Here is a 14,249-nt window from a genome sequence, read left to right on the forward strand (position 1 = left end):
TTTTTTTCTTGGATTATTTTGAATATTTCAGTCCCTGCTCTTCTTACCCGTAGTGTTTCTTCAGAGAAAGCCAATGTTAGTCTTATAGGTGTTTCTTATAGATTATATGTTTCTTTCCCTTAGTCAGTTTCATTATTTTTTCTTTGTCTTGGAAACTTGGAATCTTTACGATTATGTGTCTTGCTATAAATTTCCATTTTACAGGTACTTTGGTGTTCTTGTAGCTGCCTGTATTTCTATGTTCATTTCCTTCTTCAAGTTTGGAAAGTTTTCTTTAACCAATCCTTATAATTTTTCAGTTCCCTTCTCTCTCTTCTCCTTTTGGGATTCCTATGATTTTTATATTTCCTTTCCTCATAGTATCAGATAATTCTCAATGTGTTTCTTCATTCTTTCCACTTTGTATCTCTCTCTCTCTTTTAATAAGATTTATTTATTTATGCATACAGAGCTGGTGTACAGGCCAGAGGTGCAGGGGCAGCGAGAGGTCACCAGAGACAGTGGGGTGCAGAACAGGCAGACTGAGGAAGTACACTGCTGAGGGGAGCAGCGGGCCGGTCAGGAGAGGTCTGCCACGCCATGTGGAACACCTCTGGTGTGGGCACTTCCGGGGTGAGTGGGAATCAAAATCATGGTGAAGTGGCTTTAGCTTCCTAGTGCTGTGATTTAACATGCTGCTTCACCAGGAAGGGCCCTGTATCTCTCTTTCTTTTGCTATCTCTTGATTCTTCTTATATGTGCATCTTCAGAATCACGGATTCATTCTTCCATTGGGTCAATTCTACTTTCATGGCTTTTCCCAGATTTTTTTTTAACGTCCTCCATTGAGATTTTAACATCCTGAAATGCTGTTGTTTTCTCATTTAAAAGTTTCAACCTCCAAAATAAACTGTTATAAAAAAAAAATTCAACCTCCATTGTGCTTTGCATAGCCTTGTTCATTGTGCTTTGCATAGCCTTCCTTTCTTTTTCTGAGGATTCTTGTATATTTCTGATATATTTTTCTGAGTTTTGTTTATACTATTCTATTATTATCTTAACTATGCCAAATTTGAGTTCTTTATCTGATAAGAAGAAAAGTTTTTCTCTATATGTTACAAGGTTCTGGAAATTGCTTTTCTTTCGGTGAAATATTGTTCCCCTGAGGACTTGCTTAACCATTTGTATTTTCCTTTCTCCCCATGGCTTGCTTTCAGGTTTACTCTGCTGTAGATGGTGTTTCTGTTAGGCTTAGGTTTTCTTCTCCCACTATTGAGTATTTCCAGGTGGTGAATATAGTAACTAGAGCTTTCCCTAGAGGATTTCCTGGTGAATGCTGCAGTGGTGGGCTTGTTATAGGCCTCCCCAAATCTGTTAGAGGACAGGGTGAGAGGGGCACCCCTGAACTCAAAACCTGCCTACTCTAGGTGGGCTCTGCCATCCACTGCAATAAGACAAAACATATAAAACTTTAATGAAAAGGGATTTTAATACAGTGAGTATACAATACAGAACACAAAGAATATAACTTCTAAATCAAACACCTGAAGTTACCCATCCCCTTGTGGGCAAATCAACCCAAAAGGGATTGGTCCAAAGCAAGGCCTTAAAGCCCACCACTAGACTAAAAACTTCTGGCTGGGACCCATGGAAAAGGGTCAGAAATGGCCAGACAAATCTGGGAGGAAAAGAGCAAAATCAAAATCAATAAAAACACTGCCATAGTCATCTCCTTAGAGGTATCTCACCCACATCTGCCTTAACCAGTCCAGGGTCAGGAAACAAGCCCGGTTTCTTCATCACATCTTGCTGCTCCATGTCGCTTCCTCAGGTCTCCTCCTTCTCCTTCCAGCTTCATCTATTTTTTTTTCTCCTCTTCTCTCCTTTTTCTCTGCTCAGCTACCCTCCTTCTGGGTGGAGCAGGGAATATGGAACTTCCCCTTTTCCTAGGGACCATCCTGTTACAGGCTCTGGCTGGAGTGGCCCAAGTTGATTTATTATTTTTTTAAAGATTTGTTTATTTATTCATACAGAACTGGGGTACAGGTCAGAGATAAAGAGGGCGAGAGTATTCACCAAAGACAGAGTGGGGAGCAGAACAGGCAGATCAACGAAGTACACTGCTGAGGGGAGTAGCGGGCTGGTCAGGAGAGGTCTGCCACGCCATGTGGTCACCTCCGGGGCAGGCAGGAATCAAACTCATGAGGAAGTGGCTTAAGCTTCTTTGTGCTGTGCTTTAACCCGCTGCGCCACCAGGGAGGACCAAGTTGATTTATTTTTAAAACAGAAGGAAATAAAGTACTCCCAAATGAAAATGAATACTGTTTTTTATGACCCTTGTTGATTATGTTCTAATTACAGATGTGTGTACTAAATATCAAAAATAATATATATATGATCTCACTACAAGTCACCCAGTTCCACTTTATATCTGTTGTTTTGGTGTAATTTTTAATATTCTCCCCTTCACTTTGAAGGAATGGAGGAAGTAACACAGGCCTGAGCAAAACAAGCCCAGGCAAGCACCCCACCCCTCCTACCCCCTCCACCCCCAGAATACAGGATAGGTTGAGGAGGGACAATGTACATTTAAATTGATTGGATAATGGGAATGGTGTGGCCCAGGCTGATTGGATCTGAGGCACCAGGAAATGAGACATCTATTCCTGGAAACCTGTCTGTGGGTGGTTGAACTGTGACCCAGGCTGTGACGTCTGTTAATCTTTGAATCCATTTGCTCAGTTGAATTTGCGCGGGCTCTGACGTATGTAAGAGCCAACAAAGCCAATATATTCCCTGACATTCCTTTGGTCGGGGTCTTGCCTGAACCCTGTGTGTCCGGCAGGGAACAGCTTGACCCTGGCTAGCCAGTCCAGTAAACTCTACTTTGTGAATTGCATGCTTGTATGACGCTCTCTCTTTCGCAGTAATCGAGTTCTCGGACCCTAACAAACTTTCAAAAGTTTAAGTGAGTCATACGATAAAGTATATTTTTAAAATTTTTCCAAGGAAACTGAAAATACTGGCAACATTTCCACTTTTATCAGCAATCTGTTTTCAATATAAAGAATCCTAATCATTTTCTCTACTGGTACAAAGCTGGTCCAGAGATTCTCAGATTTCCCTAGAAAGCGTTAGTGTCAGTGTGTGGTGATGGTATATTCCAAAAACCCTCTAGGACAAAGACAAGATTTTTTTCAGATCCAGTTTGACTCCTTGGCTTAAATGCTTTTGTGATTCGCTTATACACTGGACAGCAACATGATATACCCCCATAACTACACCTTCTAACAAGTCTTTTAAGACAAAATCTTGATACCACTAAGATAAACAATAATTTTCAAAATACTATATAAAACCAACATCTCTACTGTTTTGCAAAAAGTTCCTTGCCAGTAGAAAAAAAGACCATTCAAATACCAAAGGAAACTATTTCAAATTAACTTAAGGCTATCTCCTGGAACTTACAGCATAAAGTCAAGCCAAGCCCCACATGGGACCAGAACCAGAAGTAGGTCTGGAAATCTCAGGCAGCTAATTTTCTCTTTCTATCTTTCTCCTTCATTGCCTCTCCCTCTTCTTTTTCTCTCTGCAGTGTTATACAGTCTCGTCTTTGCTCTTTTGTGAACATGTAAGTTATTATTCTCATTCTGCAGCAGTGCTTATTCTGCTACTCTGTACACAAAACCAAACATAGTCATCGTGAACACCCCTAAATATCCTCTTTGTTCTAGCAGCAATTAATTGTGCTACTGCTTCTTAGTTCAAATTCCAAAGGAATATTATCTAATGGACATAGTACAATAAGTGGCTTGGTTTCTCTTGTGTCAGTTTTCCATGTGATTCAATCAATTATGGCCAAGAACAAATAGAATAACAGTAGTAAAATGACCCACTTATGACGGTAAAGGTGAAATCTTAAGGACACCTCCATGACAAGCTACTAACATTCCCTCCTTCAGAGAATTTGGTAAGTTTCTCCTCTGATGATGAACTCTCACTAAACAGTGAAAAGAAGGATTTTTTAGTAATGCACTCATAGACAATAGTCCTACCCACTTTTTTCCATACCGTAAGTCTTATGAAGAAGAGTCATGAGTAAGTAATGGATCAATCATTTGAAGAGCAAAATCTTTTATTCTTTTATTTTTTTATTCATTACTCATATAACAAATATTTATTACATTTTTTGCCATGTGTCAGAACCTGTACGCTGTGCAGTTGGAAAGAAAGGCATGGCCCTTATTCACAGGTTTTCATATTTGTTTTGTCCCCACTTTTGTGACTGGCTTCAAGAAAGGAAGGCAGGGGTGGGGCAGAAAGGCTGAGCAAACAGTTTATTGCTCCTGGACAGCAGCTGAGACGGAGGCCCTAGAGTGGGGTCCGCAGCTACTGCCCACCCAATAAGGGGGAAGAGTCTCTTATATAGATTCTAAACTCAGATTCCAAAGGGGGTGACTCATTGCTGTGTCCTTGATGTGAGGCCCAGTTCTGTGAGGCCCAGTTCGCTGTCACCTTCAGGATCTCAGGGTCAGTTTTATTACTACTTTATCAAGCTTGGATGCAAGGCAAAATTCTTTACCGCCCTAATTCAGTCCTTGTCAGTAAATCTTTGGTCACTCCCAACAATAATATCCTGATATCAAATAGGCAAATGAATAATTATGTTACAATGTGATGATATAATCAGAAATATATTAAATGTGCCTAGAACAGAGAGAAAGGTTTTAAATCACCCTAGGAAAAATGAAGAAAGGAATATAAAATATTATATTCCATTGGGATACTGAAATAATAAGATTTTTCCTGGTGGAGATGCATCAGAAGAAGTCAAACATAATATTACCAATAATAAATAGCTACCATGTACTTAGCATTTATAACATATCAGTACTCCTGCATATGTATGGATTATCTTGTTAAACTATGCAACCCAACTGATCTTCTTGTGACTCCAACATCTGTACTTTCTCAGGATCAGCCAGTTAGAACACAAGATGCTCAAAAAAAAGGAAGAAAGAAAGAAAAAGAACACAAGATCCTTAAGAAGACAGAAGCATGGCCCTAAAAGAACTTTAATAAATGCCAATTGATAAACATTATGGATGTGTGTGTGTGTGTGTGTGTGTGTGTGTGTGTGTGAAGAAAGCCCTCTTGCAGACTGCTGGTGGATATACAACTTCCAAGAGAACTTGTCAACATTCATCAAAACTCACTCCTGAAAATCTACCTTCAGGAAATAACTGAGAATTTAGACAAAATTAAAACTACAAGATGTCCTTGATAGTATTGCTCATTACAACACCTAGTGAAATATCACTCCACTTAAAAAAAATGAAATAGTGCCTTTTAAGATAAAACTAAGGGATTTGGGGGGTGATTGTGTTAAATGAACTATATTAGAAAATGAAAGTTACTAGATGGTATCTCTCATTCATGGAATATAAATAACCAAAGAAAATATATAGCCAAGCACAGTAGAAATAATTCTTAGACTATGTGGAAAGAATACTGGGCATCAGAAGAGATGCTGGGAGGGAAGAGGAAAGGGCATATGGTAGGGAACTGGCACTAGAGCTTTGGTGGATGCTGAGTGAATCATTTGCTCATATGAAGGTGCAAAATTATGTTCACAAAGTTATGTTGCAATGACTGACAAATCAATAAAATTTGAGAAAAAAAGAAATGGTTGACAATAAAAGTAAAATAATATCTCCCACAATGTTGCCATAAAAACTGATCATGTGCAAGTATATTAAATAGAAAGCTGTCCATGACAAATTTTCAAAAACCATTATATAAGCAAAGTATACAGAATAATCTCATTTATTTTACATGCATATATATATATATGGATACATTTATATGTAAATAAAATATTTTAATGTGTAATTTATATGTATTTTAAGTTTATATTTTAATTTATAATTACACATACATTTATACAACGCTGTTTCTGTGTGTGTGTGTGTGTGTATGTACGCTTTTTTGGACATTACAATTTATAAAGGATTTCTCTGTTCAAAAATAGGGAGTTCAGGTCTTCCCTGGTGGCACAACAGGTTAAAGCACAGCACTAAGCAACTATCCTCAGCCACTGCATCATGAGTGTGATCCTGTCCAGGGAGGTGACCCACATGGCTCAGCTGACCTCTCCTGACCCAGCTGCCACTCCCTTCAGCAGTGTATTTTGTTTGATCTGCCTATTCTGTTCTCCACTCAGTCTCTGGTGAATCCTCTCACTCCCCTCTAACCCCCTCACCTCTGCCCTGTACCTCAGTTCCCATATGCATAAATAAATAAAAAATCATTTTAAAAAATAGGGGAGTCATATAATTTACCTTTTATTTTAGCTCTCTTTGAACTGCTCTACAATAAACTCATTATTTATGTAAGAAAAACAAAAATTAGAGTGAAAAATAGCATTTATAGGTAGCAATTAATAATTCTTATACTTGTTTACCAAGCAAAAACAATTTCTCTGGGTGTGACCTGCACTCAACATAATTTTTTTTTAAAGATTCATTTATTCATGAATACAAGAACTAGAGTACATACCCAGAGATGGTGGAGGGAGGGTGGTTGTGAGGACTCACCAGGGACAGAGTGGGGGACAGAATAGTCACACACACTGAGGGGAGCCTCTCCTGTGGTCACCTCCCTGGCTAGGTATCGAACTCGTGCTGTAGTGGCTGTGGATAGCTTTATAGTGCTGCACCTCAACCCACTGTGCCACCATGGAGAGCTAACCGCATAAAATTTCTTGTTATTTTGGAGTGGTATCTCTAACAATTGTGATAAACTTTTGCATTTTGGAATAAAATTTCCATACATAATTATTTACATGTTCAAATAATCTATTTCAATGAAGCTGGAAAATCCAAAAACAGAAATTTCTCAATCTGCCACTAACCAGTCACTTGACCTTTTTTGAGTCATCTAACCTCTCTAGGTTTTGGACTGATTATTTATAAAAAAGGAAATAATATGTTTTTCTCATTAGTTCTTAAGAGTTTAATGAATGTACCAATGCACATTTCATATTAATATTTGGCATTTTAGCTAAGACCAGATATTGTATCCTTAAGCTCTCCTTTTGGAAATATTTTAATTTTCAAAAATATCCAACATCTTTGTAGACCACAGAGCTAATGTGCAATATGCTCCTTGTTATTCAAGCATACAAGCTTCATGAGACATAGCTAACTAGAAAAACTGCTTTGTACTTATTATTAGGATATGGCCGCTGCTTATAACTTTAAAGGTCTAGTATAAAGATAGAGTTTACCTTGCTTGTTGAAGCTTCTGTGATGATGCAAACTTCCTACATATTTAAGTGCCTCTGTGCAGCAAGATACTAAGCCCTACAGAATAGTCAATAATAATGTTCAAGCTAATTTTAACTCTGGTCTTTTTGTAACCATTTGCCCAATGCAAGATTTCTTTTGCATTTCTCCCTAGTGTAGTCCCAAAGTTAGTTATTGCAGTCTTTGGAGTTCCTATTTTTAGCCTGTGCCCTTCCTAATCTGAGCAAACTATTTTAAATATGCTGACCATGAGATCTGTTGAATTCTATCTCTGTCTCTTATAGCTTCATAGACACCTGTTTCTTATACATTATTAGAAACCACAATGTGATATGACCTTAGAGTATTTAGTTATAGGAAATTATTTTTTTATAATAAGATTCATTTTTACTTTTCGCAAGTAGAGTCCTTTCTTCAAGTCAGTTTTTGACAAATACTCATAAAATCATTTGATAATGCTTCAGTATATTTGCTTCAAAATTCAACAAGATCCTAATTTTGGAAGGTTAAATTCTTTGGCATCTCTGAATTTGAAAGATGATCTGGGTGGTGAGCTTGTAACAGTGCATTCTAATCATCTTTCAGTCTACAACGCCATCTTAAAAGTGCTAGAACACAGATGAAGGGTATTTCCCTTCCCCACCCTACCTGCCATCCACTGTCCTGCCAACTGTTCTGCTGTTTGCTAACCCTAATGTTTACCAGAGTGGATAACAGAAAAAGCAACTGCAAAAGGAAACGGAACTCAGAGTTTTCTTTGTCTGTTAGCTGTGCTTCACCAGCTAGAGCATCCAACGTCATATTTTAAAATTGCTTACTTAATTGTTATTTGTTGTATTTGCTTTACCCTTAAGTCCATACGTTCTGGTGTTGTTAACTCATTATGTAGCATAGTACTAATTGTGAAATAGGAACTTATTTTTTAAATGAATAAATTGTCCCAAACCTGATTCACATTTCATCAAAATAATTAACCAGGCGGAAGGAAGTAGTCATACGGGTGGCCATAGGAGTCAGCCAGAATGATTACAGTTGGTCCCTAGTACTTTGGTCTCTGGAATGTGAATGAATCCCCAGCATGACACTTAACAAAAATGCTTTCATACGGGCAAATGGCGATATACATTTAAAGTCCTTAAATAAGTATGCTGGATCAATGGCAAGAAATCTGTCATACTTTTGTTATATTAAAATCAAACAGCTGCTGCACTTTTTCTTATCAATAATCTTGCCTCTGACAATGACTGCTCTGTACTGAACATAATAATACTTATCATAAGACTTATTGAACACATATAGGTGATAAAACACATACAATGTCTTGGGCACTCAATACAAATTTTGACAATATTATAAGGTAGAGCTAATCATGAACCTGATTTTTAATCAGAATACAAAGCAATAAAGTTAAATAGGTTTTCTAGGTTCCAAATTATGTATGTAATTAGAGCCAAAATTCACATCTACTTCTATTTGAAAGCAGAATCATGCTAAACTCAGGATCACCAGACTTACTTTAATTCCATTACATTCACAAAATATATCTTGTGTGATTTTGATTGAGTATAATTTTCTGAGTTTTGTTTTGTGACACAAATATTAATCATGACAACATTGGTGCATGTGAAGAAAATGTACAACAAATGCTGTTGTTGGGTGACGTTCTCTGTGAATATTAAGTCTAGTTGCTTGGTGGTATTTATTAGTTCTATATCTTTGCTAATTTGCTCATTACGTATTCTAATAGTTACTAAGGGAAGAATGTTGACATCTCCAAACACAATTTTTATTTGTTCTATCAGTTCTATCAGTTCTTGCTCAGTGTATTTTGGCATTCTTTTATTAGGTGTATACATGTTTAGAATTACATAATTTCTTCATGAACTGACTGTTTTTGCATTATGTAACATCCTTCTTTATCTGTAATACTTTACCTTGTTCTGAAGTCTACTTTGATATCAAGTTAGTCACTCAACTTTCTTTTGAATAGTCTGTATTTTATATTTTTCAACCATTTGATTTTAACCTACTATGTTGTTATATCAAAGAGAACTTCTTATAGGCAGCACATTGTATTTTGTAATCCATTTTGACAATTTTTGACTTTTAATATGTCCCTTGAGACAATTTACCTTTACTCAATATAGAAATAAAATACAAATAGAACTAGAAATGAAAGAGCAGAAATTACAACAGACTTGTGAGAAATACAGAGGACCATAAAGGTCTAATATGAAAATCTGTATGTCAAGAAGTCGAATAATCTAGAAGAAAGGGACAAATTCTTAGAAATATATATCCTTTTGAGAATGCAACAGGAGGAAATAGAAAAAGAGAAAGAAGAGAAAAATCACAAGCAAGGATACAGAAATAGTTTTGAAAGTCTCTCATAAAACAAAAGCCCAGGACCAGACAGTATCTGAATGCTTTATACTCAATTGAGTTGTTGTTATACCTCCTATAAATATTGTTGGGATTATAAAACATGTACTTAAAATTTTCACATTCTGCTTAGAATTAATATTTGAAATGGAATATTGAAACCTGGTCACCATTCATATCCTTTACTCCTCCCACTTTCTGTTGCAGTTGGCAAATTTACTATAGATCAACATGCACTGAAAACCCCATTAGACAACATCAACATCTTTGCTTTCACTGGCACATGTATTTTAAAGAATTTAGAAAGAACAGGGCCTTGATGGTGGCACAAGGGGTTAAAGAGCAGCACGATAATTTATCCACAACCACTGCATCATGAGTTCAATCTCTGGCTAGAGAGGTGACCTACATAGCATGGCAGACCTTTCCCAACCCACCTGCGGCTCCCCTCAGCAGTGTATTTCAGTACACTGCCTGTTCTTTGTCCCACTCTTTCTGTGAATCTTCTCACTACCACCCCCACACCTCTGGCCTATACCCCAGTTCTTGTATGCATAAATAAATAAATCTTCAAAAAAAAAACTTAAGAACAATCTAGCATATTATATTTATCCAAATCTTTACATTTTCAATTCCAGGTTCCCCTCCGGTGTTACTGTTTTTCCATCTGAGAATTTTATTCTAATATTTCTTTTAGAGATGGTTGTTCATGCCAAATTCTCTTAATTTTCTTCCATCTGAGAATGCCTTTATTCCACATTCATTACTGAAGAAAATTTCCATTGGGTGCAGAATTCTGAATTCCTTTCTTTCCATGCCTTAAAAATGTTGCAGTTTTCAGGCCTTGGTGGTTTCTCATTAGAAATCTAATTTATTAAAATGCTTTCCCCTTACATTTAGTGCTTTATTTTTCTCTAACTCATTCAAGACAATTTAACTTTAGTATTCAGTAGCTGCACGATCATGCATCAGATATGAATTTTTCTTCAGTTGATCCCAGTTAGTGAATTCACTGAGCTTCTTAAATTTATGCTTATAGGTTTCATCAAATTTTAAAGATTTCAGTCATTAATTATTTAATTTTTTTCCATGTGACATTATTTCTGTTCTCTTTGGATGCTGATGATGTTGCCACGAGAACTTTAGATATTGCCTTACCAATTCTTTTTTTTTTTTTTTAAGATTTATTTATTTGTGCATACAGAACTGGGGTACAGGCCAGAGGTTCAGGGGCGGCGAGAGGCTTCACTAGAGACAGAGTGGGGAGCAGAACAGGCAGATCGACAAGGTACACTGCTGAGGGGAGCAGCGGGTGGGTCAGGAGAGGTCTGCCACGCCATGTGGTCACCTCCGGGGGCAGGCGGGAATTGAATTCATGCGGAAGTGGCTTTAGATTCTCAGTGCTGTGCTTTAACCCGCTGCGCCACCAGGGAGGGCCTGCCTTACCAATTCTTAAAACTATGTTCATTTTTCAATTCTTTCTTTTTTTTCTTAAGATTTATTTATTTATTCATACAGAACTGGGATACAGGCCAGAGGCTCAGGGGCGGTCAGAGGCTTCACCAGAGACAGAATGGGGACTGACAGAGTGCACTGGTGAGGGAGCAGCGGATGGGTCAGGAGAGGTCTGGGGATCACTTCAGGGGCAGAGGGTCTAACTCGCACCAAAAAGCTACGGCCAGCTTGCTGTGCTGTGTCTTTTCTGAACATTGTTGTTCAGACCAGACGTGATTGACTTGTCATTTCATTTTACTATTGAGCCTGTCTAGTAAATATTTAATTTTTCTGAGCCCTCCCTGGTGGCACAGTGGGTTAAAGCACAGCACTAAGAAGCTAAAGCCACTTTAGCTGAATTCCATCTTCTCCTAGCCGGGAGGTGACCCACATGGCCCAGTCAGGAGAGGTCTCTCCGGACCAGCCGGCTGCTCCCCTCAACAGTGTACTTATCAGTGGGCCTTTTCTGCTCCCAGCTCTGTCTCTGGTGAATCCTCTCACTGCCCCTGCACCTCTGGCCTGTACCCCAGTTCTGTATGCATAAATAAATAAATCTTTAAAAAATATATATTTAATTTTTCTCTTTTTGTTTTACTGTTCCAAAATTTTCACTTAATACCTTACATTTTTTTACTGAGACTTCACTATTTCCATTCATTTACAGAATATCACCCTTCTTTTCCTGACATTATTATAGTAATTCTTGATAGTAGTTCTATAGTATACTTGATAGTATACTTGATAGTATTGTGAAATTTAATGCCAACACATGTCATCTTGACCTCTGGGCATGTAATAAGTAGTCAACCCATTCAAATTGCAAGCTTCAGTGTGCTCTCTGATTGTGGTTCCAATGGTAAGTCAGTTTCAAAGCCTTTGCAGTACTATTCTGTCTGTCCACAGGTGCCCCATCCAGTGGCCAGTCTGGGACCTGGGCAGTGGTCTACTCCATAGTTCAGTTCACAAAGACTTTGATGCTCTTTGTAGGGTCACATCAATACATCACAGCCATAAGAGTTCATATACCATACTATAGGATTTCTCTCTTGATCTTGCTTCTATGTTCTCTATGATATTTTCCAGCTCCCTGAGTACTTATTTCTGCTCATCTATCCAGAAAGCTAGGACTTTAGTTTCCCTAATCTCTTATGTACTTCCAACAAACACCCCTGAATCTGGAACCAAGAAGCAGGAGGGAAGAGAGAGAAAGAAACAAAGGAGATTTGCCTTCATGATCTGGGGATATATTTTCCCTAGTCAGAGAGGATTCCTGTCTATACATCACTAGCTAATGAAAAAGCAACTTGGTTTTGAGCAGAGGTCTCTTTAAGAGAAATAAAACTTTGATAAAAAGAAGTTTGTGCCTTATTTACAATAATAGCTTTTTTATTGGGCTTCAGTTGTACAATGGAGAATCAAAATCTCCAAATAAGTTTTTGTAATAATAGCAATTACATTTATAGCCACAAGTAATAAGTATTATTTAAAAATAAATTATCTGTACAAACTGTCAGATGTTTCCCCTAATGTTATGATGCTGCCTTGATGTGACTGCTAAATTCACAGGCACATACTGCCACTGTTTCCCTGCAGATGCCTCACCCTCTTGAACTTGGAGAAACCTAAGGCTCAGCGCCATCCAGAGTCACAGAATCAAATGAACCTTGTAAAGCTGAGAAATTCAATGTTCTCTTTGCCCTTACATTACTGTGACTGTTCACAGCAAGAGATAAAAGGTCAGTACTTTAACTTTCAAAATACCAACTTGGACAAGTCAAGATAAATACAGCCTTGAACTCATTTGCATGGCTGTCTCCAGTCAATTCCTTTAGAGAGATGTCCTTGACGATAGTATGACACGAACATGAAAATATAAAATTCACATTTGACTTCTTCCTCTTCCCTCTTCATGACTGAAGTTCAATGATCAGAGATAAAGTTACCATTATAGAAATTGAATAGTACTATTCCATATTTCAAGGAGGAATATAACATCAGAAAAAAATCTCTTTAAGAAAGGAGCTTATGTTCGAGGGAAACAATGAAACAAATCATTTGACTCCATAGTAGTTGTTTTTCTTTTTTCAGATACTAAGTAATAAGGCAATGTATTGATGAAGCAACTAAAAGATGGAGAATGTCTATCACTTCAGGCAATAAATTAAAATGTTCTGTCAATATCATCTCTATGATTACTACTCTAGTAATCATATCAGATATTACCAGATTTTAGGTAATATAAACTGAAATAATGTATATGAAAAGAACAAACTATAGGAACAGAAAGCATACCAGTGTTTATGGGGGCTAAGGGTGAAAAAGGAGTTGATCTTATTGGGCACAAGGAAATCTTTGCAGTGATGAAAATTTTCCATAATTTAATTATAATGCACTTGCAGGCATTTGTCAAAATTTGCAGAGTGAATATTATTGTACTTAAAATATTTCTTAGAATTTAATATTTAAGTGCCTAGCACATAATAGGTAGTAAAAAAAAGAAAGAAAAACATGGAAATCAGCTTTTGCTTTAGGTGTTGTGTTATGTTCTAGAAAATGTGGTGAAAGTGAAGGTCAATGTGTAAGAAAATCTCATACTATTCTCTTGAAAGCCAGCATGGTCAGTCTTGTATGAATTTGGATGCCTATAAACTTTATTTTGTCTTTTAATCACATTATTTTTTATTGAGGTATCATTGGTCTACAAAACTGTACATGTTTTAGCGGTATAGGTTTATACCGATTCAGACGTAGTAACCACAACACGCCCATTCTTAATCCTCTGCCATAATCCAAAAACCTCTTTGCCCTCTTTGTTCCCTGCCCTCCACTCTCTCAATTCTACAGCCAGATTTCTAGAAAGTGTATGGTTTCATTTAGGCTGTTCCTTTGTCTTGCTTCTTCAGATTCCATATATGAGTGAAAACGCCCAGTGTTTGTCTTTCTCTTTCTAACTCATTTCACTTATAATCTTTACTCCTATCATTTGTGACAAGTAAGATATAGAAATGGAGGAAGAATATAATTCTCTATAAATTCTCTTAGCCTACTTTCCAAAATAAAATATTTCCCAAAAATATTATCATGCCA

Source organism: Condylura cristata, unplaced genomic scaffold, assembly GCF_000260355.1.
Source record: "Condylura cristata isolate star-nosed mole 26May11 unplaced genomic scaffold, ConCri1.0 scaffold00003, whole genome shotgun sequence".
Lineage (NCBI taxonomy): Eukaryota > Metazoa > Chordata > Mammalia > Eulipotyphla > Talpidae > Condylura > Condylura cristata.